The sequence below is a fragment of the Nelumbo nucifera genome, chromosome 6 (genome assembly GCF_055504915.1).
Source record: "Nelumbo nucifera cultivar China Antique chromosome 6, China Antique-T2T, whole genome shotgun sequence".
Lineage (NCBI taxonomy): Eukaryota > Viridiplantae > Streptophyta > Magnoliopsida > Proteales > Nelumbonaceae > Nelumbo > Nelumbo nucifera.
Window position 1 is genome coordinate 23629887 of NC_142654.1, and position 25897 is coordinate 23655783.

The window sequence follows — 25897 nt, forward strand, 5'->3', positions numbered from 1 at the left end:
TAGTGAAGCAAGAGAAATCAGGCGGATTCCATCCTGCTCTCTTGGAGAGAAGAGGACCTTGGTTGGTTCAACATGAAAGCCTGCGAGTCCCACGCCACACAAGCCACTCACCATTGATAAAATGATGAGTGAACCAACAAAACAAGCAACAAAGCGAGGATATCGATGAACTCAGTGCATCCATGCCCCCTCAAAGAAGAAGAAAAATCAGCCTGTTGCACTACTGCTTAATTAATAAAAAACTTACTGCATTTCCTACCTGAAAGGTTCAAAGTGGAAGCCAACGATGGCAATGCCCACAGTGGCGGTGGTGGCAGCGGTGGTTGCGGTGGTGGTGGTGGTGGTGGTGGTGGAGTCTTGTTGATTCGGCGCATAGATGGATAGATACAAGCACGAATACATGAACATACCTCCTGATTGGACTAAAAGAGATCAACAAAAGTACAGTCAATACAGAGCATCAAAATCAGAGTCAAACATGGGTGACTACAGTGAATGGATGCCCCTTGCCCAACTCTCTTTTCCATTTTTTTATTTTTTTTTTCTGTCTAATTATTATATTTTCTTTTTAATTTTTTTATAAGAAGTATCAATTTATTCAAAAAGAAAAGAACAACCAGATGCTGTACGAATGAGATGCAAGAATGGATTCACACCACAAAACCATTGGAGGATACAAACAGAATTTCAAAATTAAATGGAGAACTACAAAAGGACTGTTAGTCAACGTTAAACTTAGTCGATGACCAAAATCAAAGCTTCCCCACGATTTTCTGCCACACGTCCTATTCTTGACGGGTTTTGTTTTGAAATATTCTTGAATTATTTTCTTGTCAGATCGCATGTGCGCTCCGCAGAAAGCCTCCACAAGCGCTCTACTTGCACATCTCAGCATGCATTGGAAATATGTCTCGAAGTTGTTAGTGAAAAATATTTTCAATACACGGTTGACAATAAATCCGACTGTGTTTCGGGCCGGGCTCGGAATTTGTCAAAAAAGTTTAATCCGATTCAACATTATATATTTTATAAAATATATAATATGTATTTTATATTATATAAAATATATAAATAATATAATATTTATTAAAATATATATTTATAATTTAAAATATACATTTTTTTATTTTTTTCTTTATAATCTCTCTCTCTCTCAACATTATTTTTTTCTTTATATATTATAAAATATATAATACGAATTTTCTTTATAAATTCAGTCGCTAATAGTATGGACTAAATTTCGGGCTCGGGCCCAGGCCCGGGCTTCGGGCTTTTTATGAGGACCGGGCTCGGGCCCAAGTTGTAGGCCCGATGCTCGGGCCTTAGAAAATTCTGTTAATATATAGTGAAAGCCCAGCCCGAGCCCAGCCCGGCCCGGCCCATGAACAAGTCTATTAGTGTCATAATATAGGGATTAAGAACACAAGACCATAGCTATAGTTGGATATTAGGGGACTTGCTTTTATTTTCTAGGAAACGATGAGGACTTGATTTGACACCATGGGGCCTGCTGGGATCCAGTGTTAATTATGATTGTCATCCCATTAACGCCCTCTTCATTTTCGGATAAGTTACTTATTTGGGTAAACCCAATTATCTGGTAAGTTTTTTTTTGGAAAATATTTATATGGGTAAGTGCATTTATCTATGTTCTTTTATTTTTTATGTAAATAAGGCAATGACCATTTTAACCATAAAAATCCATTATTAAAAAGGGTATTTTTGTCTCATTCAAGTTCAAGTGCTGGCAACCTTCCCCCTAGGAGATGAGTATTACTTACTCGGGTAAGTCGTATCCAGTAAAATAAATTTGCCCTGGTCCCCACATAAATCTAAAAAAAGAACATGGGATTCTTGGTCAATGGAAACCAAAATCCCATTGACCAACTTCCCCCCTCTCAAAATCCGAAAAAAGAACGCCCCCTAAATATGTTGGATATGCAAGTTATAAGTTTAGTCAATTTTACACTGGTTTATAATATATTAAGGGGGCGTTATTTTTTTTTATTTTGAAAGGGGGAAAGTTGGTTCCCATTGACCAAGAATCGCATGTTCTTTTTTCAGCTTTGTGTGGGCATCAAGGAAAGTTTATTTTCTTGTGTATCACTTACACAGGAAAGTGATACACATCTCCTAGATGGGTAAATAACTTTCCCACAAAGGGGGAAAGTTGCCAACACTTGATTCAGACAAAAAAGCCCCTTTTAATAATGAATTTCTATGTCTGAAATGGGCATTGCCTTATTTACCTAGGAAATAAAAGAACATGGACAAATGCGTTTACCCATGTAAGTGTTTCTTAGGAAAAAATTACCCAGGTAAATGCAATTACCTGGATAAGTAACTTATTGGAAAGTGAATGGGGCCTAAATCGTAGCCGAACCAAAGAATCAGTTTATACATTTTTCTAATTGATCATTTTTCAAAAGTCATAACCAATCAAATCGGGTGGATTCAAGCCAGTTTGATCGGTTTCATAGCTTCTAACTATTATGTGAACAATCCTATTATACACCTATTTATATCTTTGTAATGGAAGGTAGTTACAGTATCTAGTATTGGTTGTAATGTTTGGGGCTCTGTCATCTTTTGCGGATCTACCCCAACCATGCTATTACCAACTCTTTGCAATCTCTTTTGAGAACCTCTCTTGTCTTTTCTCTCGTCGTTGGTGGTGGATTGGAGTTGTACTTTTCTACTTCTGTTGGTGATTTAAATTCACCTTTGTTTGATTGCAGAATTTCATTTATTCTCATACATCCATTTATATATTTTGTTCTTCTTGAGAAATTGTATTTGGGTTCTGATTCTATATACTTGTATCAATTTCTTAAATGAATGAAATATGTTTTAAGACTTCAAAAAATATATATTTGTTTTTATTTTCCAAAAATACCCTAAAACCCCTTTTATATGGCTTGTGTAAGAGCACATAACCCAAGCTACGACATGAGAACACCTTAGTTCATACTTACTTTGCTAATCTCTTTGACCTCTGGCTTTCTTTATGCCCTCATCATCTAACTTGAGTGTTCGGGGTCTTTGACATTTTTTTAATTGCAAATCATTAGAATCCAAAGTCTCTTAATCTTCTTCTCCTTATTATACATTTTTTTTACAACAGTCGTCATCATATGTGGGAATAACAACTTAGGGTTCATAGCACAAGAAGGCAGAATACTCAGATGAACATTCAAACCAAAAGAGAGTCATAGATATCTCAAAACATCTCTACTCCTTGGAGGCCACCCAAGGATATGAATGGCAACGGGCGGGGCGGGGCGGGGACGGGGAACCTCTCCCCATCCCTGTCCCCGCTAACAGGGGCAAGGTTATCCCCATCCTTGTCCCCACGGGAATCCCCATTCCCCGTGATTTTTTATAATGTTAACCATTTTATTTTTGTTTTTTATTTTATTAAAAAAATAAAATTAAAATAATTAAAATTTACAATCCTACTAGAAAAGATTCAACCATATTTTTAAAAATATTAATACCTTTTTTCTTCAAACCAAACATAGCCTAAGTGTTAGGCTCGGTAGGGAATATCGGTAAAAAACAACCTAGTTTACTACAAACCAACACTAAGTCTACTAGTTACCTGGTCAAAGCAACTCGAAAACCTAAAGCTATGCTTGGTTTGAAGTACAAATCTTGTATAGGTTTCCCTACATTGCGTACCTTTTCCTTCAAACCGAACATAGCCTAAGTGTTAGGCTCGACAAGGAATAGCGACAAAATTGACCTTGGCCGTAGCCGACCAACACTAACTCTATCGATTACATGGTTAAATTGATTGTATGCCTAAAATGAAAAGGCACAGTATCTCAACTTGGCAAAAGAAAATAGGGGTGTAAATTGATCGAATTTGAATTGAATCAGGCAATATCCGAATTCGAATTTAATTAGAAATTTTGATTCAATATCCGACAGATATTGAAAATTAATATTCGAATTTGACCAATTAATTATTTTAGGTAATTAATAAATATATACAATAATTTTTTATTTATATAAAGTATAAAAATATATAAGTTGTTTACATAATTTAATTATTATATATAAATTATATAAAATATTTAAATATTTTGTATATTATATATAAAAATTAAATAATCAGTCAAATTCAGATATTTATCAAATCAAATAAGATCATATCCAAATTCAAATTCAACTAACTGTTCAATATAAATAGGATATCTAAATTCAATTCGATTATATTGAATCTTGAATTTAAAATTAGATTTTTGAATATCATTGACACTCCTAAAACAAATGAACTAACCTATACCCTCATTCATACAATGCCCTTCGACCCTCTTATTTCATCTCAGCGAAAAGCAAATGAGCTAACATAATGAAGAATGAGCAAGGAATTGCGGAAAATTTGACTAATGGTAATTACTAAATGCGTTGCTGAATTGGCCCACCTTTGCACTCCAATCTCGAAAAGTCTACCAAAGATCCAAATGCTTGTAATAGAAAATTGACCCGAAGAATTAAGGATACCCTAATACTTCCTTTCAGTCAAGTTGAATTGGCGACAACTTCATCCTCAAAAGTGGGGTGCATGTGATACGATCATGTTTCAACCACCAATCAAAAGGTGCCACATGGACCAAGCCATGAGTAAAGTGGAAATTTTATTTGAGTCCGGATCTCCTGTCTACAAGAACTTTGCCCATGTCTACTCATATAACATCGCAGCTATACATGAAGAACATTTCATGCTCCTACATAGTATTATGCACAAGGAAATGTTCCCAATACACGGGGATAGTAAGCATGTTGTGGGTAGATAGTGAATAAAATTCTTGTGGGAAGGAAATCCGAAATCAATTCATTGGCATAGTTGGTGAGGAGGGAGTTGGAATCAATTCATTGGCATAGTCGAGGGAGTAACGGTCTCCTTGGTTAGCTTCGGTATCCTATTTAAAAATCCTATTTAACCAAGGAGACCGTTACTCCCTCGACTAAGGCCTCTCCTCTATATAAGGAGTTCGGCTTCTATCAAGGCAAGTCAGTGCTTGCACCCTTCGAGCAGCCCCTTGCAACCTTGCATCGTAAATATCTCCCATGAAATAAATCGCATAACTATGGAAATATTCCCAATGCAAGGCTGTAAAGACTGTTGGAACGGGCTTTGCCCTGACTGAAGCTGGACTCTTATATAAGGGCATAGAACCCAAGGTATGGCATGAGAAGACATCAGCTCATTCTTACCCTACTTCTCTCTTCTAGGTTCTAGCTCGGCCTCTCACTGACTCACTCTCTTTGTGCACTCGTCATTTGACCTGAGCATCAGGGATTCCACCCTTGGCAACAATAAGCACCAAAGAAGGCCAAACACTCAAATTGAAATAGTATGACTAATGGAGGGGAAATTGGGTTATTTCAAGGCATGCGTGATGTCACTTACATATGGAAATGGAGGGGGTGTTTCATTAACTACCTAAACTTCATTTTGATTTCCCCTAAACTACCATATAAGTTAAAGCAAATAAAGTGATATATTAATAATTTTTTCATGAAAATGGACATAAAACGCCCAATGTGATGCATCAAGTGATATATCAATAACTTTTAAATACCCAAATTACCCTTTGTGCTCTTCATCAAGTGATATATTTTGCCCTTGTGCTCTTCATTTCATATTTTAAGACAAGAAAATGGACAAAATCACCAGAGTAGGTGTTAAATAGGTGTTAAATCAAGAAAACAGGGGCAAATTTGTCCATAATGTTAATTTCACTGTGTAACAATGTCTAATACATCACTTGATGACATTTTTCGTCCATTTCCCTAATAAAATCATAAGACTGTGTTTGGAATCAGTGTAAAATGTCATCAGGGTAAAAATACACTGATAATGTTTTACACTGAACCGTAAAAATGACCGTTGCTTTTTGAAAAACACAATGGATGGAAGAGTGTAAAGTTTTACATCGACAAAATCGATGTAGCTTTTACATTGATTACCAATGTAAAACTTTATGCTTGATGAGGTTTTACACCGATTATCGACATAAAACTTCACTCCATCTAAACGCATGCAAAAGTGAATCGAAGTGGAGTTTTACCTCGATCATAATTACACGCTCCTTCCAAATGTGTACAAAAATGAACCAATGTAAATTTTACATTGCTTCCAAATGCAGCCTAAGGGAAGTGCTTATTTACTTAACTTGTGAGTTGTGACAAATAGGATTTGTCACAAAATAATGCAAGGTTTTAAAAACCAGACCAGTCATGGAACCGTTTTGGCCATCGATTCCTAGGTCAAATAGTCCGATCATTCGATTTGAATGGGCGTCTCATTTTGATTTTAAAATATAAAAAAATATTTAATTAAAATATAAAAATGACAAAAAAACCACTATTTGAATTAGTGAGTCAACAGTTTGATCGCCTGGGTCAATGGTGTTCATTGAGTAAACGTTTTGTATTTGATGTGACCACAAAACCGAGAAAAGCAATTAATGAGGGCGTTTATGACACATAGGCATCATTAGGCACCACATCAACAAAAGTGCCAATAAACACCTACCCGTTAGGGAAAGCTCCAAAATAAAGCTTTCTAAAACGAAATAGACACTCAGAATAATAAGATTTTTGCTGATGGGGTGCCTATATGACAGTGTTAATTCAATAAACACCAATGGAACCAAATACCTGCCAAAGCAACAATTTTTAACCCAAGAACGGTTTTAAGGTGAAATGGAACCGATTGCCTAAATGATTTCCGGAACACCCGATCCGACCGTCGGGTCCAATCCGGTTCTTAAAACCATAGAATAATGTTTAGTTAGTTAAAGTGAAACACCCTTCATACGCGCGAGAGAGAGAGAGAGGGGGGGGCAAAGGCATGCCGCCGCCGTATTTGATTAGATTAATTATAACTTTTTTTTTTATTCATCTATTTGATTAGATAGAAATAAAGCCCGTGTCCACGCAGGACTCGGAAATCCAATAATCCAGTTACTTGTTTAAACTTGTAAGAGAAGAGAGAGCGAGAAGCCTTCCAAGTTCCAGCAATCCAACATGAGGAAAGAATGTCGGAAGACGTGCACACAATGTGCTGCGTCAGCTTATTATATAGATTCCTTCTCTCAACTCTGACCCACCTAGCCTACACCTAGGAATAATTGCCGTGGACTCTACACACAGCGGCTACGCCTCCTTCCATCCATCGCAGATTCGCAGTACCCAGTAAGGAAATGAACAGACGACGAGAAGACCCAATTCCATCTCCTGCTCTCTCTCTCTCGTACGTGGACGTGGACGTGGACGTGGTCTCCCAAGCGCCCCCCGTGCGCCGTGCGCGTGGTCTCCAACGTCCCTCCACTCTCTCGCACCACCAACCCTTTTCTTTTTTATTCATTTCCTTCCCTTTCCAGCCTAAGGTTTCTCCAAAACTTTGAATCCACACTACATCAGCTGTGCCTGTGCGTTCTACCTATTAACGCACTACGGTTACTTTGTTTTGTTTGTTTTTGCTTTCTTATTTCTTCTTCATTCATGTGTGTGTATATAGAGATATCCAGTCCAAATTCTCTTTAATTTGTTGACTGTGAGCGCCGATCCGAGTCGATTCGGTCGCTACCTAATTGAGTTGTTGAATCAAATAATAATAAATAGAGAGATCAACCCATATGTATAAGAAGCCGAATAAGCAGCAAACGTTGAATGAACGTTAACAAGTAACGAGTAACCACGCACGCAAGCGTGCCTTCACAATACCAAAGTCTCTTTCTTTCCCAAGGCCTCACTGGTCAAAGCCCATGATCCTCCAAGTGCTTGATAATTAATTTTTGGACCGAGTGAGAGCCTTGATAGCTGCTCCTGTAATGGGGTTGCCAAATGCCAATGCAATTAAAAGCTGTTTCCTGTTTAAACTTTCAAATCCGAGGTTGGTGTTTTGATTCAAATAATATACGTTTGTTGGAATTTGGATTTCAAATCCCATCCAATTAATATATATATATATATATATATGATTTCAATTTGTTTATAATTGGATCCCCCTCGATCCCATCTAATCCCATTATAAATATATGATGTGATGCTACTCTATACAAAAATTAATAACTCACGTGTATTCATAAGTTGGTTTAATTTGAATGTTGGTCTATGTACAATTTCCTAAACGATTTCTTTCAACTATTTTATTCATGATGCACAATACCAAATTATTTCTACTTTATTTTATTTGATTATATATAATATGTATATGTATTCTCATTATTTTTTAGTTTAACTTGTTAATGGGTGTATAATATATGGCAATCCAATCTGGGTTTGATTATAGATAAGATTCATTTCAAATCCAAATGTTAGTGGATGAAGTTTGGATCTAGGTATATTCTATGGGATTCCAACCGTTATCTCGTTTTAATATCATTTAAGATATTTTCACCTTGACTTGGACCACCCCTGATCAAGCAAGGGCTGTAAACATATCCAAATTGGATTGATTAATATTCCAATTCAAATCAAATCGCATCCATGCATGGTTTTAATTTGAGGTCAACCGACCCTAACCCTAATTCAATTCAATGACTTTAGGTTGGCCCGATCTCTTCACTTCTTCTTTTTTTTTTAATGTTCTTATTTCCGAAACTTAACTTAAGATTGACTGATCAAGGTAAATTGTGTGGCTAACATAATTTATGTGGTTAGAATGCATAGAGATTTATGTGGTTAGGCTTACAACCCATCTCCACGGGTAGGAGAAAGAAATTTACTATAGAAACAGTAGAGATTATAATCCCGTACTCAAGATACAAGATATCTTCTTGCATAAAATACAATATTGTAAGGGTTTTCCCCCACCACATAATACTATGAAATTTTGCCTTTGAATTATCTTCAACTTGATTCAAGATAAGTCATAAAGATCTTACTGGGAATTCAAGGTATCCAGCATGACATTAGTTAAGGGCCATGCTTGATTGACCCAAGGTGGATATAATATTGAATCAAACAAGGCATGTATCACACCATTTACGGTGAAATTGAGTTTTAGAAGTTGAGCCAAAAAAAAAAGACATAAAACATTTACAGACAATAGAAAGTGATAAATAATTATTATTATAAAGGAAAATTCCCAATTAGTACCCTGTACTTTGGGCCTAGTGTTGTTTTGGTCTCCAAACTTTAAAATGTGATAATTCAGTACCCAATCTTTCAAAATGTGTCAATTTAACACTTACCATTAATCAATCGTTAAGTGGCATTTAAAAAAGACACAAATGCCCTTTGAGTGTCATCTAATTCTCTTTATCAACCATCCAAACATTGACAAAAAAATAAACAGTACTAAATCCGTGCCTCTTTTATTCAAAAAAGGTTGGGGTCACATCTCAATGGGCATTCTGATGACCCCAACTTTCTTGGATAAAAGAGGCAAGGATTTGGGACTGATCATCTTTTATCAATGTTTGAATGGTTGATAAAAAAAATTAGATGACACTCGAAGGGCATTTATATCTTTTTCAAATGCCACTTAATGGTTGATTAACAGTAAATACTAAAATGGCACATTTTGAAAGTTCAAATATTGAATTATCATATTTTAAAGTTCGGGGATCAATGCGACACTAGCCCAAAATATAAGGTACTAATCGGGAATTTTCCCTTATTTTAAGTGAGAAATAACATATTCTACCGTACAAAAATATGAGTAAATGCATGTTCATTTATTTTGGTAAAAATGCATGTTTAATGCCTCATTAAATAAATAATGCATGAATAGATGATTTAGGGAATCTGTTATAGAAAAGACACCAACCAACCTAGTGCTCAGACTGTTGAGGTGCCAACAACCGACAGGTGTCTAATCCAACCAAATATTACATCGTTTCCTGTTCATCGTCATCAACATCTTTTGAGCTAGCATTGTGCCAAGTATTTGGGATCGACTACATGGAATAATCCCTTTTCACCATTTAATTCTGTCAGTGTCATATCCATCTTTAATTCATAGGCCCTAATCATTTCTTATGACTTCCACTCAAGTCCCTTTCATTTTGTTTCTGGCTCTTTTAACCCTTTCAACTTGTAAGATGGATTGGATTGGGTTGAGGGTCAACTTAGACCAAGTTTGAGTTATTCAACCCAGGCCCATTCTAAGATTAACCCAACACAACTTGGACTAGACTTGGGCTTGGGTAGGTTGGTCAAATTTAAAAAACATATGTATATATTTTTGTACAGTCATCTTTTACTAGGCTTCATAACCCAACTTAGAAATAGAATGAATTAAAAATATATAAGCAATCAACCATATCATAGAAGTGGTAGCCAATCAGGTTATTGTTTATCAAATTCATGGGGATGAGTTGAGAGTTGGGCCTTTTTGATACCATGTCTTTCCTGCAACAAACCTTTTCCAAAAAAGATATTTTTATATAGATAAAACGCATTATATATTTATGTTTCTTTGGGCGGACTTGGGCTAGGTTGGGCTCAAACTATCTAAGGTTTCAAGCCAAACTCAAAACAAGTTAGCCAGAGTTTTCTAAACCAGGCCCAGCCCAAAGTCCAAAAACTCAGGCCCAACTCAGGTTAGGTCAGGTCAGGTTGCACTTGCATTGGACTCACCCAAGTTGCAGCCCTACTCACAGTTGCTTAGACGGTCTTCCATGTTTCCGGTTTATCATCTAAACCAGGTAATTTACCTCTAAATAGCTCTCGCCATGGTGATAAACGTCTACACAATCAAACCCTATATAGGCACAAGTTCATGTTCAATTCAATTTCAAGGCTTAATGAAAAATAGGATCAGAAATTTAGTCAAATAAAGGTGACAATATCAGTTAAAATGATATTTTTTAATAAGTTATCGCTAAAAAATATGGAATAAAGTGCCCAGCATTTTTATTTTTCTATGTGAATGTACGGAAAATATCTTTAATATATAAAAAACATATTAAAAAATAAAACATCCCAAAGTTTTTATATTATATAATATTCTCATATAATACATATTCGAACAACCCAATTGGTTGACTGCCATCTCTCTCTCTCTCTCCTACCTGCCTACCTACCTGATAACTGGCCAAGTCTTGTCACACCTCCGGGCGTTTTCTAATTTTGGGCTGACCTTGGGCTTCAATCACGTTGACCTATTGCATGTTCTCTCTTGCCCAACTCATTATCGCTCCATACATTCGGATTGGATTCAATTTAAGCCCAACTTCTTGCTATAGCCCATGTCTAGGTCCAAGCCCAAGACAGTTGTCAAACGAACCTCAAGGTTGTTAGCAGACTTAATTGACGAATCTCACACTTGTTGTTAAATCACTGTCTAAACCATTGCAGAAGAAAAGAAATTAATCAATTCAGAGCGACGTTTGAACTGCAGATTATTCAGCAGTGGTTTCGTCAAGGGGGGATTTTCATACCAGTTAGAAGGTAAACTATCTAATCAGAGCAACTAATCACGTAACATCCTTGAGCCACACAACACTGATTTGCATCTAATGAGGGTGCAACTGGTTGTTGGGTAAACCCATTTTTAGTGGGCCAGGCTAGTCTATGGGCTTTTATTTGTAGTTTAGCTGTTGTTGGCTTGGGCTTTAATTATATATACATGGTTGTTATATGGGCCTTGATTCGAAAAAGATAAAGCCTCTGTGGTGACTGAACCCAATGGGCCCTTAAAGATTTTGATTAGGAGCAAGCAAACCTAACATTGCTTCGGTCCCCTCTCACAACTCACACCCATATGATCGTCGTCCCCTGAGAGTTCATGTTTGTTGGTTCTTTGATTTTTGAGTTTTCAACTTCCAATTACAGGTAGCAGTAGGTCCCCGCTTACCTAATAATGTCTTCCCCACTTTAGATAAGCTTTTGCTTTTCATCTTTGAGTTTTTAGCTGTAAAAAAACAAAATTGTGCCAATAAGTGTTTTGAGCTTATCCAGACCTTAGTTATCCTCTCATTTTCATTTTCAGAGAAAAGAGTAATCTGGAAGGGGGATCCACCATTTCACTGGTTCTTCCTTATAACATTCAAATTTTCTTTTCTTAAATAAAATAACTGTTCTCCATCTTACCTCAACATTTTGACAACCATAAAGTAAAGCAAAAGTGATTTTAGGCTGCCTTTGATTGCTGTGCAAATTTATTTGTATTAATGCAAAATTATAGTAGTACAAATTATTTGATTTAATTGCAGTACAAATGATTTGAGTGTAAATTATGATATATTTTTGTTTCAAATGTTATCTTATTTTGCTTAGTTGGAATACAAATGAAATAAAATAAGACCTGAAGCATAATAAAGTAAAACCCTAAACAAAATTAAACCAGAACTTGCATTCTATTCATTTGCACTCCCATGCATTTGTTAATAGTTCAAATAAAATTGCAGTGCAACCAAACACAATACCCTTTGCACAAAGTGCCCATTTGAGAGGGTTTTCTGGAGTAGTAGCACTCCGAGCTGGACCCCACACAGAAACATAAGAAACATTGTGTTTAGTGAAAATCCAGGAAGCCAAACATCATATTTCGGACGAAAAAATTACTACTGAAATAGTAAGCTATTTCAAGTAACTTCAACGAAACATGGGTGCTCAACCACAACGCAAAAGCCCTCTCCAATGGGCTAAAAATCCACTAGCGTTGTCAGGCCCGGATCTAATAATCCAGTGAACCGGTGAACCATCGACTTCTCGGGCATGAGGTTTTTATTCTGTTGGTTGAACGATCTAACCACCGGTTAAACCAAAGAAGCATGACCCAATCAACCAATACTGAAATCTGATATTGGTTTGGTTTGGCGAGGGATCCAGTTAGAACTGCAACATGGGTTGGGTTGGGCTGGCAAATTGTTAAATTTTCAATAAGCCCGAATCCCACCCTGAGTCTGATATAGTTGAAATTTTTCAAATCAAACAATCCGACTTGGAGCCCTAGGCCCTAAGCAATTAAAAAAAGGGGTTTTAACCGTTCAGTCCACCCCTAGGGTGGAGCTAAGATTTCTAAGGGTGGACTGAATCCTAACCATGGATTGATGTCAAATCTATGAGTAGGATGTGGTTTATAGGGGAGCTACTAGTAGATTAGGAGGGGGCTACAATTTCAGATTTCTGAGATGGATTGCAGTCCACTTGTTCCTTAAAAAAATGGCAACAGGGAAGGGCGGGGCTGGGTTTTGCATGCCCAGTCCTCGACCCTGAACTTAAATATCCTACCCTAAATCCTATCAGGGCTAGAAATCCCAATCACATCTCCATCCCAACGTTAAGCAAGGATGCCCAATTTTTCCCACTCCATCTCAATCATTCTTACTTGAATACTTATAAATTTATTTATTTTTATTTTTTAAACCCACCTCTAATATAATATAATCGGGGCAGGTTGGAGGGCAGGGTGAACAAATACCATCCCCGGCCCATCCCTGATCCCCAAAATTTCAGATTTCCCCAAAACCCACCCCAACCAGGATGGGGCAAGGTGAGACCCCACGAGGATGAGTCAAATTTCCATCACCACCCTTAGGCCATGTCAGTGGGTAGATTTGGTTCCACAAGACCCTAAATTGCGCTCCATTATTAAGCCTAGACCTGTTCATGGGCCGGGTGGCCCGACAGCCTGGCCCGGCCCCTGGACGGGCTTGAACACGCAAATGAGTCTGTGGGCTTAACCCCGGGCCAAAAAGCCTTGCCCGCAATAAATTCGAGCCGGGCTTGGGATTTGCCAAAATAGCCCGGCCCGGCCCAACCTATAGACTAAACTTAAAAAACCCTAACTCCATAAGCCAAACCTCTCTTCTCTTTCACCTCTTTCCCCTTAGACGAACATCTCTTCTCTTCAGTCTTCACATCCTCCTCAATCCTCACACTCTCAGGCAGCCACACTACAACTCCGACGGTGAGTCATCTCCTTCTCTCTCTCTCTCTCTCTCTCTCTCTCTCTCTCTCTCTCTCTCTCTCTCTCTCTCTCTCTTTCTCTCTCTCATTTTTCTTCTCACTTCTCTTTCAAATCTCAAACGCCGACGAGGCAACGAATATAGGCACTAGCGGCGGTGATGAGTTCTCTCTCTATCTATCTCTCTCTCTCTCAGATGCTAACTAACACACTTTTCACTGTTAAAATCGCAGTTCACAGTCACCGTGAACTCAGCTCTGACAAACATAATCACCAGCGAACACAGTCACCATCGGGCTTCGGGCTTGGGCTTGGGCTTGGGCTCGGACTTTGGGCTTTTTATCAGGGCCAGGCTCGGGCCCAAGTTGTAAGCCCATTAATCAGGCCAAGCTTGGACTCGGGCTCGAGCCTAACAAATTTCTATTCATAAAGAATAAAGCCCGGCCCGGCCCAGGAATAAGTCTAATTAAGCCCATGGGCCTAGCAGATTATGATCCAAGTCTGATGGTGGGACCATAACATATAAAGTGTGTTGTCCCACTAAATCCATGCAAAAAAGATGGGATCTTGCAATAAACTTGACATTTGACGGCTGGGAACAAAGGAAGTAACTGCCCCTGCTATCGTCCAAACTTAAAAACATCAATGTACAGTCGATGAAGAATCCAAGGAAATCAATCAAATAATACAGATTGCTGACTAATAAAAAAGAAGAAGTGAAGTGATTGAACTGAAAAGCTTATTGACATATTTTTTGTGGGCTCCTTTCAATGGTTGAAGCAAGTTGAGTCCATTAATATCTTTTAATATTTAATTCAAATTGGGTGTATCAGGCGTATGGTATCATTCCGGCTACATCCTATTATGCTGAATACTCAGGATTAATTATCAGGCAATAAGACCCTTGTAAAATTTTGGAAAAAAAAAAAAAAAGTGAACTGTGTGGCTTTGATTCACCCGTTCGTGCATCAGTGTGTCGATACTTCCAAACTTGATTCTATTATTTAATTATTTTATCATTAAAAGACAAATATTTAAAGGGGTATTTTATAATGTAAATTGTTTTCTTGTTGCGTGATTTAAAAATAAATCGAAATCATTTGGTTTGAAAAATATGTGGTTTCTCAAAACAATAAAAAAAAATGCAAAAAACATACTTTTGGTTGTATATGTGCGTATGAAGCTGAAACTAAAAAATGTTCTTGAATTTCTAGTTTCAAAAACATGTTTTTGCCTAGTTATTTAGGGTTTTTTTGGTTTACAGCCGGAATTTGGGATGGTCCATTCCCATGATCTGTTTGATTCAAATAGGAATGGGAATGAGAATCAGAATCAGAATCAGCAGGAATGATGTTTCATTCCCAAGGGAAGGGCAGGAAATGGCCATTCCCTCAAATGGGGGAATGCCATTCCAGTAGGAATGGGAATGAGACCCCGATTCCGTCCAACCAAACAGTTAGAATTGGAATAGCTCATTCTTATTCCGATTCCAGACCCCTATTCCTACAAACCAAATGGGGCCTTAATATCATGTTCTATAAATCAAAAAACTTTTACACTACAAGATTTGTTTTGTTTTAAAACCATTATTTTGATTAATCCAATAACATATATTGTTTTTTGAAATAAAACAAACTTTTTTTTGCATTTCAAAACAAAAACAAAGTTCAAAAGCATGTTTACGTTTTTCTGTTGATGTTTTTCTGTTGATGCTGATGTGATTTCAAAAACAAATGAAACAAAAACATTCATGTTATAGAACACCCCCCAAATCATTCAATTCAACAACTTCAACACAACCTTATGCCAACCTATAGGGCGGAGCCAAGTATAAAGTTGGGGGGTCCTTCCCCCCCACACAAGTGGTGGGAGGCAGTGGCCTAGTAATAATCCCATTAAAATGTTAAGAACTGTTCTCTCTAAATTTTTAATGCCGCTCCACTTAACTCCAAGATTAAAAAAATAAATATTTGCTTATTCTTCTTTCATAAAAAAAGCCATAATAGACCCAAACACTCCCGCCTATTTTTCTTCAAACCCTACCTCTTTTACTCCCTATCTCATTTTTTTGTTTTGTTTTCTGCAAAGAAGATAGACTATAGGAAAAGTAGTTCCTATGGAATTTGAGAATTATCACAAAACCTATAACCAAAAGATATTATAGTCCTCTCACCCTTGATATCATTTGTGCATTTCTGATTTTTCTGTAACAACATTTGTATTGTTTATGTTACAAACCTCCATAATGTAATTGACTTGACATAACTTTTTGTTATTGTAAACCAAGAAAAAGAAAATCCATACAACCAACCATGTGGGGTAGTTTCATGAATTTTATTCCACCACTTTGATCTATTCAATATCATATTGTTAAATTATGAGCCATTATCATTTCATCTAGTCTTTCCCTAGTTCTTCTAGTTTCTTCAACTTGTGATTATGATATTTTCCAATACATCCAAATCATCTTAGTTTGATTTCTCTCATTTTATCACCTATTTTGGCCATTTTTATCTCATTCTTTATAGTTTTTCCATCCATCCATACGTTATGTTCATCTTTTGGACGTACTGTATTTTTTGATTGCCTAACACTCTGCCCCAGAAAATATAGTTATTATTGCATATAAGATATGGATGTAAGTTTTATATATATATCACATATAATACATAGATGGTAACCAGGTTTATACTGAGTTGGGCCGGGCCTCCAAGTTCTAGAATTCTGTTAAGACATCTAGAATGAAATTAGACCGACTTTGACTAGACCTGGCCTAAGTCGTATAACTATTAATTTGTTTTGTTTAGGGACTTTTCTATAGTTTTGAAGTATCTATTATCTACAATACATGTTATACAAGGGAGAAGACTACATGACTCTCTCCATGATTTTTTATAATATTTCAAAAAAATATAATAACAAGGGTGAATCTGTTTAATTCAAAAGAAAATTATATGCAGAGCTGCTAGAGTTCCGATCTAACTCTAAAATTCAAATTAGAAAATTATATCTTTATAAAAATCAATCTTTTTTTATAGATAAAGTAACTATATCATTACCTACTAACAAAAAATAATACAAGAGTTCAACCGTTGAGGATTAAGTCTACAATAGTTTTTTGAGTATGAATTTAATATACAAGGAGTGGATATGAGTTGAGCCAAATATCTGGTTATTTGAGCTCAATTCACTAAAAAACGTAGATGAGGGAAAATTCGAGTTTGATTTCAATTTGAGTTAGAGATTGAGCTCAAATTCGGCTTAATTCAAAAGTTCATATCTAATCAGGTATCCCCCACTATTTAGATGTTGAACCACCCAAAAACATGATTTCTTTGAACCCTGAAACAAAATTATATTCCTAGCTTGTCAGATATAATAAAAGGCCACCCAAACCATTCAAAAAACTGCCCCCCATCATAACTAGATGGCAAACTATTCAGACAAAATTGATAAGAAAATCTAACATAGAGTCAAAATTGATAAAATTATTAACCCTAAATCTCCAAGAACTAGCAAACAAAACTGCTTAGAGAAAGAGCAAAACAAAACAAATGAACAACTATTTTAGAATATTCATTATGAAAACACACATTATGAGAAAGGTTCTCCTAGATTGAACAAAACCTCTAGAAACACGCCAAAGAAATAATTTAAAACGAGGGACCTTTAAGCTTTCAGCTTTCATCCAAAGCTCATTTAATAATCTAATACTAAAAAATCTTTCAGACCCCTTAAAGCAAAACAATTTAAGATAGTATTTACAAGCTCTCTTTCCCAAGAAACTGAACTTTGATCAATAAGATGTCTGGTAACAATCTTTTGTTGATTCCTAGTAGTAGGGGTGCCAATTGGACTGGATTTGGTCCAATCCGATCCAGTCCAATGTGAGTTCATTATAAATGGATCAGGTCCAATCCAATCCAATCCAATGAATATTTTGGACCATTTTGGATTGGTCCAATTCAATGTCTGGATCATCTAATCTGTTCAAATTCGTTTTGATTTAGATTGGTTTCAATCCAAATCTGGTCCATTGACACCTATATTCTTATCTTATATCAATGGACTATATATTGGCTTAATCCAACCCAATCCAATCTAAATTTATTATGGACAGACCAGGTCCAATCCAATCTAATAAATATTTTGGATCAGATTAATCCAATCCAATATGTCTTGTTGGTCCATACAATCCGTTCAAATTGATTTTGGAGTGAACGGGGTCTAATCTAAAACCAGTCCATTGACACCCTTACCTAGTAAAAGGCCTAGTTGACACAATAAAGGAACCATTCTTACAAATCCATGGGAAACTCCATATATTAATATTAGAACCCCCTTGCCTCTTGGGAAAATACAAAGTATCCCAATTTGCCCATGTAAAAGTAGACTTTCCCTCGTTATTTGACCACCAAAACCGTCTTTGTTTTATCCAATTCTTTCAAAACTTCTTGAGGAAACCGGATAAAACTCATACAATGATTTTGATTTGGAATCGAATTTACGATCATGGTTTGACTGATCGTGAAATAAGCCCCACTGCTGTTTAATTAATTAACTGAGCAGAAATTTGTGAAATTTATTTCCCAACTCAAATAAGCCCCACTGCTGTTTAATTACAAATTAAAACTGATTTACTCTCCTGAATCGAATAAAAAATTCAGCCTAAGTACTTAAAAATAGTGGGTCCTCATGGAAATTTTATTGCTGTAGTAGGACTAAGGTGTTAGCACAAGGTGAAAAATAGGTAGGGGGTGGGCAACTATGCGTGCATTAGACGGTGGGCTTCAGCTTTTGTCTATCAAAGGCCCAAATATTGGTAGATCCAAACACACTTATGGCTCAATTAAAACAAATAATGTAGTAGCACTAAGGCTGCAAATGGTATCCATTTGTCCTAATTCAAATCCACTTCAATCATGACCCAAATTCAATGTGTTACAAATTGGATCATTTTTTTTGGATAGTCAAGATTGGATCAAATATTAATCCACCACTATCAAATCAATTTCAATTTAAATGTATATGTCTATATACTAAATTTATATTGCATTCATTAGGAAAGCTGGTTTGAATGCTATACTTTTGTTAAACGGCAGTAGGTGCAATATTCAAACAAATTGTTTTCAGTTCATTTTGTTCATGATATATAATACCAAAGTTATTTTTAGTTCATATAATATATGAATTTGGGTTGATGGTAAAATCTCAAACCGTAAGCATGAGATTATGGGTTAGTAAGTGCTTAGGGATGGTAATTTTTCTCATAAAATTAAGGCCCACCCTGAATGGGTGGGTTTTACCTAATCTTAAACGGGACAGGGAAAATATTTTTGCTCTGAACCAATGATGGGGCAAGAACAGGGTTTACGTATAATTCTCCAAACCCAATAGTAAATTAGTAAGATATCCCTAAATTTAATATTAATTTTTAAAATATCTCATAAGTTTTCTCCAAATTCTTAAAATCTTAGGATCTCGTGATTTCATTTCTAAAATACTTATAAATTGTCATAATTTAATTCTTAAAATACCCCAAATGTTTCTTAATCTTATTTGTAAAATGTCAATAAATTAGATTATTTTTAGGTGATTGTTTCAAGGTATGAAAAATTCGAGGATTCTCTATCCTTAATGAAGAATGAATGTCTCACCCTACCATGAGGGATGAGGTAGAGTATCTTAATTACGGGGAGAGGATGGGGAGGGGTATTTGCGGTGTAAGTCTTATATGAAAAGTTGTGAAGTTGTATTTGGTGAAAAGCCCAAAAAGTCAGAAATAAGTTTACATGAGTCAAAAAAATCAACTTCTTCATAAATCTATTTTTGATAGTTTTCCCCAAAGCAATTCAGTCAATATAACTCAATCAACCCTCAAGCCCTCCCAAACAGGTTCTAAGATTCGATTCAAAATACGGATCAACTTAGACACCATGAAAATATGGAAAACATAAAGCCTACCACCCTACTAAGTAGTACTTGTTTTGGACATAGTTTGATAGTTCAGTGCTAGGGCACAAATGTAAAGGTTAATGAATGGAAAATCTTTATTAAAATAAAAAAAAAAAAAAGAAAATTGCTGGAAAAAAAAGGGGAAAACCCTCTTCCGTCCCTGTATTGAGTACGAGGTCATTGGCCAGTAGTAACTGAAGTACCGCCTTACCGGAATCTCTTCTAGAGTGGAGTGGATGGGTCCAAAAAAACTCCGAAGGTCAATCAGTGACGAAGGGGTTCACAATCTTAGAGGGCTCCACTCTACAGCTGACAGTACAGAATTTTCGATCTAGTGAAATTTCTTATATGGGTAAAATCAGGTGCGCTTCCCTCCCTCCAATTCCTTTTCATTGATTCTGCTTATATTGATTCAGCGAAGCGAGTTCTTCATTCTCGCTTGTCTGGTTTCAATCAATATTAATTATTTGGAAGTTTGATTGGATCGGTTTTAGTGACAAAATCACCAGCTCCATCAGCTTTAGTATTTTTCTTTGCTTTACTGGTTTCTGATTGGTTTTTGTGTTCTTACTGGAGCCGTGAAAAATATTATTAAATAAAAGGAAGATGAAAAAGAGTGCAAGGATGGATGGATGGAATTGTATGTTCCAAATTAGAGTTAGAGGGTTTGGTATGAATGTGTTCATGAGAATCCCATCATTGGAGCGCATCATATCAATTGTTTAACAGCTCAGGTTCCATCCATGAATCTGACCCATGGGCGAGCTCCTTTCGTTTCAAGAAAACTCATTATGATTCCTCTTTCAATTTTGTGCAATCGTTAATGTTGGTCTTTGGTAAAGAAGGATATAACATTGCATCATAAACCCCTGAGAGAATCATGTGTTTTATGTACCAAAAAAGGGCATAAGGTTAAGTCCTTATCCAATCTACCCAGATAGCTTGGAGCCTTGGACCATCATTGGGCTTAAGGTTAAGACCGTTCCACTCTCATTTCTCAAATCCATGTACTGCTACATTCCTTAAGGCCTAAACTAAACAAGGGCTGGTAACTTTGCTCTAAATATTGGAGAATATCTTAATTGTGTTCTAGTTTCATAGAAGATATATAGATGTCAGACTAGCAAGCAATGTGGTTGTCAACTTCTCTGTGTTTTTATTGCACCAGCAGCTTTACATGATTCCAGATGAGCAATGGAGTGTGACTATGGGATGGAAGGAAAGGCTCAAGTATGTAAGAGCTTGAAAAAAATAGTAACAGCAGTATCTATCCTACCACCAGCATCTAAACCCCAAATTCTCTATGGTTATTGGTAGTTGAGAGATCTATTGCAATTCATCAATAGCAACTCCTTTTTGTGTTTGCCTTTGATTATTGGAAAGTTTAAGTTTTTGGTTAAAATCCCATCATAAAGTGTGAGAACCCATTTAGAGGTTGTCCATTTTCTTTCCAAGAGTGTGACACAAACTCATAATGTATTTCTTCCACCTGGTGATAAATTCAAAGCTCTTAATGCATAACCATGTACCAATGTGACACTTTCTATATGACCAAAGAGATATATGCATTAATTCCTCTAACAATGCTACAAGGGGCATTGAGACAGCAATTATTTTGGGCTACACTGTAATGAGGGGTGAATAGAGTGATGAAAGGGGATCATCAGTCCCATCATCAAGTTGTATAAACTGATTACAATCTGAATTTTAATAAAATACATATTTACTGATAAAAAAAATGCTAAATTGATATTTTCAGAAACCTTATATCACTGCCAAGGGGTCTGACATCCAAAAAGTACAAATGAATCTATTTATTACTGAAATCAGCTTGCTAAATTAGTTTGACTCACTTTGTGCCAAGAATGATCTAAAGAAACTCTCTAAACCATTTGGCAATATGATGTAGGAGATGATGCAAGATTGCCTGCAAGCCATAATTGACCTATTAGTCCAGCCTGTTGACACTAGACCCTCTACCTAGGGACGATCTCCATGAACATCCTTCTAAGTTGAGCCCTGAGAAAAAAATTGGGTTATCCTCTAAGGAGCATTATTTCTTGCAGTTAGTATTTGTACTGCTAGGTTTCTTAGGAGTTCTCATTTATTTAGCATCCCCCCTTGTTGTAAAAGCTTTACTCAGAGATTGTTACAACAGAAGATTAGTATCCACTAGAGTTTCATTGTGTATATGGTTTTATTCCTCTAGAGATACTCTGATATATATATATATATATCTTTTCTCAAAGTAGTCACTAAGATTTTCTTTTCTGATTTGTGCAATTCATTCAGATGCATAGTTTTCAAGGCGCCAAGGTGAGGCTAGGTGACTGGGGGGGCGCCTTGTCGCCTAGGCAACGGATTTTTTTATGTTAAAAACATAGATCCTAGGGTAGCTCCCTAGGTACCATAACCATATTTCTTTAATAATTATTCATGATTTTCATAAGAAAAGTATAAATTTCATATTAAAGTATAGAAAATCAACATATTCATGAGAAGAAAAGGAAGAAGGAAAATAAAATTCAAAAAATATAGGGGTTGAACCCTTATTTTTGTTATAGGAAAAGAAGAAAATAAAAAGTATTGGTAGTACTAGTAGTAGAAGAAGAAAAGTAGAAGAAGAATATATGGAAGAGGAAAACATGCTGATTAGATAAAATTTTAAGTTCTCCCTTACTTCTTGGTTCAGGTTTTTATGTCTTTGAGGGTTCAATACAGCATTTAGCAATGTTTGTGTTGATTAAACCCTAATTAATAAGAAAATAATAAAAAGAAATTAGTATATAAACACACAAGATGATTATTTTAGTTTAATAATGTCTATTTTATAATTATAATCTCAAAAAAGAATGAATAAAACACTATTTATAGTAGGAAGTAGAAAACTGCTTGGCGATTAGGTGAGGTGAGCTTCAAAGGGCACCTCGTCGCCTAGGCGTTGCGTTGACAACTATGTTCAGATGCATGTAGGACTGAATCTCATTGTTCCAGAAAGCCTCTAACATCCTTTAAATTTGGCTTTGGCAGTAAGGTTATACCCTTTCATCTTTCTTACCTCTATCATTTTATCTTCTTCTTCTTTCCATTTTTGTACTGATAACTATTATTAGTATTGCTGCTATCCTACTCTCAAAACAGTGCTTCATTTGGTTATGTTGCATCAATCTGTATTTCAATCTCTATTTTCCAAACTTTTTCCTTGTGAAAACTACCAACATCATAGCTCACAAAAACATTTCAGATGTTCATTTTTCTCAAACTTGGCCGGCCTTCATTTCATGAAATTTCTTTTGGTGCATATCTTCTACTTGTTTGTCCATTTTGTATGACAATAGGGTTTTGTCTATTGCATTTATTTGTGGCATCTATGATTGCCAAGTCAAGGCTACCAATTGAAATCCCAACTCCTAGATGATCATAGGTTGGGTTTGGATTACTGGCCATTTTGGAAAATCTTGGAGTTTGAACTACTCTCCAAGAGTGGCAAGGTCTGGCTGTTAGATTGAACCTCCTATTCCATTGGAGGCCTGCCATTAAGGGTTCTAGGTAATTATCATTGTTTGTAGAGTTATTCTTTGTTGGTGTAAGTGTCATTTTCTGTATTTTTCATTTGTTGCCCATGTTTTTGGATTTTGCTATTAGTTTGGATCTCTTCTTGTATGATTTTTAATATTTTAGTCTTAGTCCTTTCTTTTCATTTAACAAACCATGTTTGTTTGTCATAATGAGGCTTAAAGTGCTCAACCAAAATCCCTGCAATCTCTTCTTGATTTATTATGGTTTCTTTGTTCACTACAAGATGAGAGATTAAATTCTATATTCATCTCCATGTTCCAAAGCATGAAAGTATCTAGATTTCCATCCCTTGCCTTGATCCATCTGGATATGACTTCTGTTTCCAACAAATTTCTTCCCTTTTCAATGTTAAATCAACTCTATCTTTAGGGCTCCTCTTAGATCCTGCTCTTCCTCCATTAGAGCTATCTTTGGGTCTCCCAATTATCTACCATCTCAAATTGACCAGCAATCCATTCATTTTTCTCCTGTCCCTTTCTTCCTTGCTCGTGTTTTTAATCTTTCCTAATTTTACATAATTTCCTCATGAATGTTGGCCAATGATCTTTTGCCTATTTTCCTCATAAATGTTGCATATATGTTGAGCTTGCATCAATAGGAAAGAGAACCAAATCAATGGGCATACTAGGCTTAATTCTCAATACCAAAATCAGCACCAAGCCTTGTATTTTTAACCTTATCCTCTTCAATTTCAATCTTTTAAGCTCTATGTACAAAGAGATGTACTACAAATTGCAGCAAGAATCACAAGTATAAAAAATGTCATTTTGCATAAGCATTCTTTGGAGTTTGATCTTTTTGCGACAAAGTTTGATGTAACTTTGGCTAGAAATATATCCTAAAGGAAAATACAAACAGCATCACATTGGGATGTTGAACCAATGAAGACAATGGGTTTTGTCATTTATGTTTTGAAGTTGTCTAATGATTTGAACATCAGATCTATTTTTAATGGAAACCTTCATTCTTTTTATCATAGATAGCATGAGAGTAAGAAGTATTAAGAGTGAGACTTGAAGTTCCATATTGATATGAAGTTGCAAGAATATATCAAAGATGTTCTTGAATCAAATGATATAAACTTGCAAATAGGTTACCCCAAGGTGATATAAACCACATGTGGCAGTAGAGTCCTGATGAAGGGAGAGAAGTGTAAGGCTTGTATCATCTAGTTGGGAGTACAATGGTTTCCAAAACCTCAATAGATTGCTAGAAGTAGAGTGTACAAAGTAAAGTACTGTGGCCACATGCATGGAGTGTCTTTTTCACAATTAGAACAAAGACACATGCTACAAGTTTCTAGGGCACAGATGATGGTGAGGGTAAAAATTCTTACTGAGAGAGAGAGAGAGAGAGAGAGAGAGAGAGAGGAAGAATTGAGGTACCTCTCTGGAGTTAATTAGGATTGTTAACTTGGGTGCAACTACACAGGTGCATTAGTCACTTTGTTTGAATCAAGTGGTATCAAGACCAAGTGTTTCACGTTATGTGTAGACGGTGGCATTTCTCAAGGCTAATAGATGCTTGCAGTACTTGAAAATAGAGACACAAATGGAAGATCTTTGAGGTAGATGAGAAATAAGCCAAGGTGGTGATTGTTGGGTAAGTGTCTTATTTTTCAACTATTGAATTAGGTTGTACTCTAACAGTGGGTGTGGTCCCCCCTTTAAGTCAAGGTGGGCTCTTCAGTGATTTTAGTTCCAGAGGAACTTCAGTGATGCTGCTTTATTTATGAGTAAAATAGGTACTAAATAGATAGGTTTTGTGCTTTTATGTGATCTATATTTCAGTCCTATAGAAGCCATTACATCCTAAGATTTCTGTTCCTATTACTACAGTAGTTTCTAGTCTTTTCATCTAAAACACTGATCAACATCAAAGTAGACACAACTAAGTAAAGCCTTAATTCCAACTACGTGGGGTTAACTATGTGACTCTTATTAAGTTATTTTTCCATTCCACTCTACCAAGGACCATGCCCTTTATTAAATAATAAGTTAACAGAATGTCATGGGTTATCTTAAAAAGGGCACCTGTTTAGGCAACTAATCATAAAGCGATAATCCGAACCATGTGGGTTCTACTATGTGACTTATTTTTCCATTCCACTCTACCAAGGACTATATCCTCTATTAAATAGTAAGTTTTCAGAATGCCACGGCTTATTTAAAAAAAGCACCCATTTAGGCAACTAAGCACCTGCTTGGGTGATAAGAATCACAAGGGAAGTGCCTTGTTCTAATATTACTATTATGGTTTCATATAGGGTTGGGCTTAGGGCCAGACCCTTCTTTGGTTGAGCTTGGCCCAACCCAAGGCTCAAACCCAGAATTTGGGCTTGGACCAGCTCTAGGCCCAAACTCAGCCCAAGGTGCCCAGCCCAAACTCATATTTTCAGAGTCAGGCTGGCCCAAACTTAAACCAGATATTAGAATTATGAGAATATCTTGTCAAGGGAAAGTCATTTTGAACCACATGTGTGATCCA

The 25897-nt window shown here is 36.2% G+C and overlaps 1 long non-coding RNA gene across 1 annotated transcript; it reads left to right on the plus strand.

Annotated features, from left to right (window-relative positions):
* Window positions 1–19788: 19788 nt before the first annotated feature.
* LOC148790668 (uncharacterized) lies at window positions 19789–21194 on the plus strand. Its single transcript, XR_016077280.1, has 2 exons — window positions 19789–20193; window positions 21000–21194. It is a non-coding gene; the product is annotated as an uncharacterized LOC148790668 (long non-coding RNA).
* Window positions 21195–25897: the final 4703 nt, after the last annotated feature.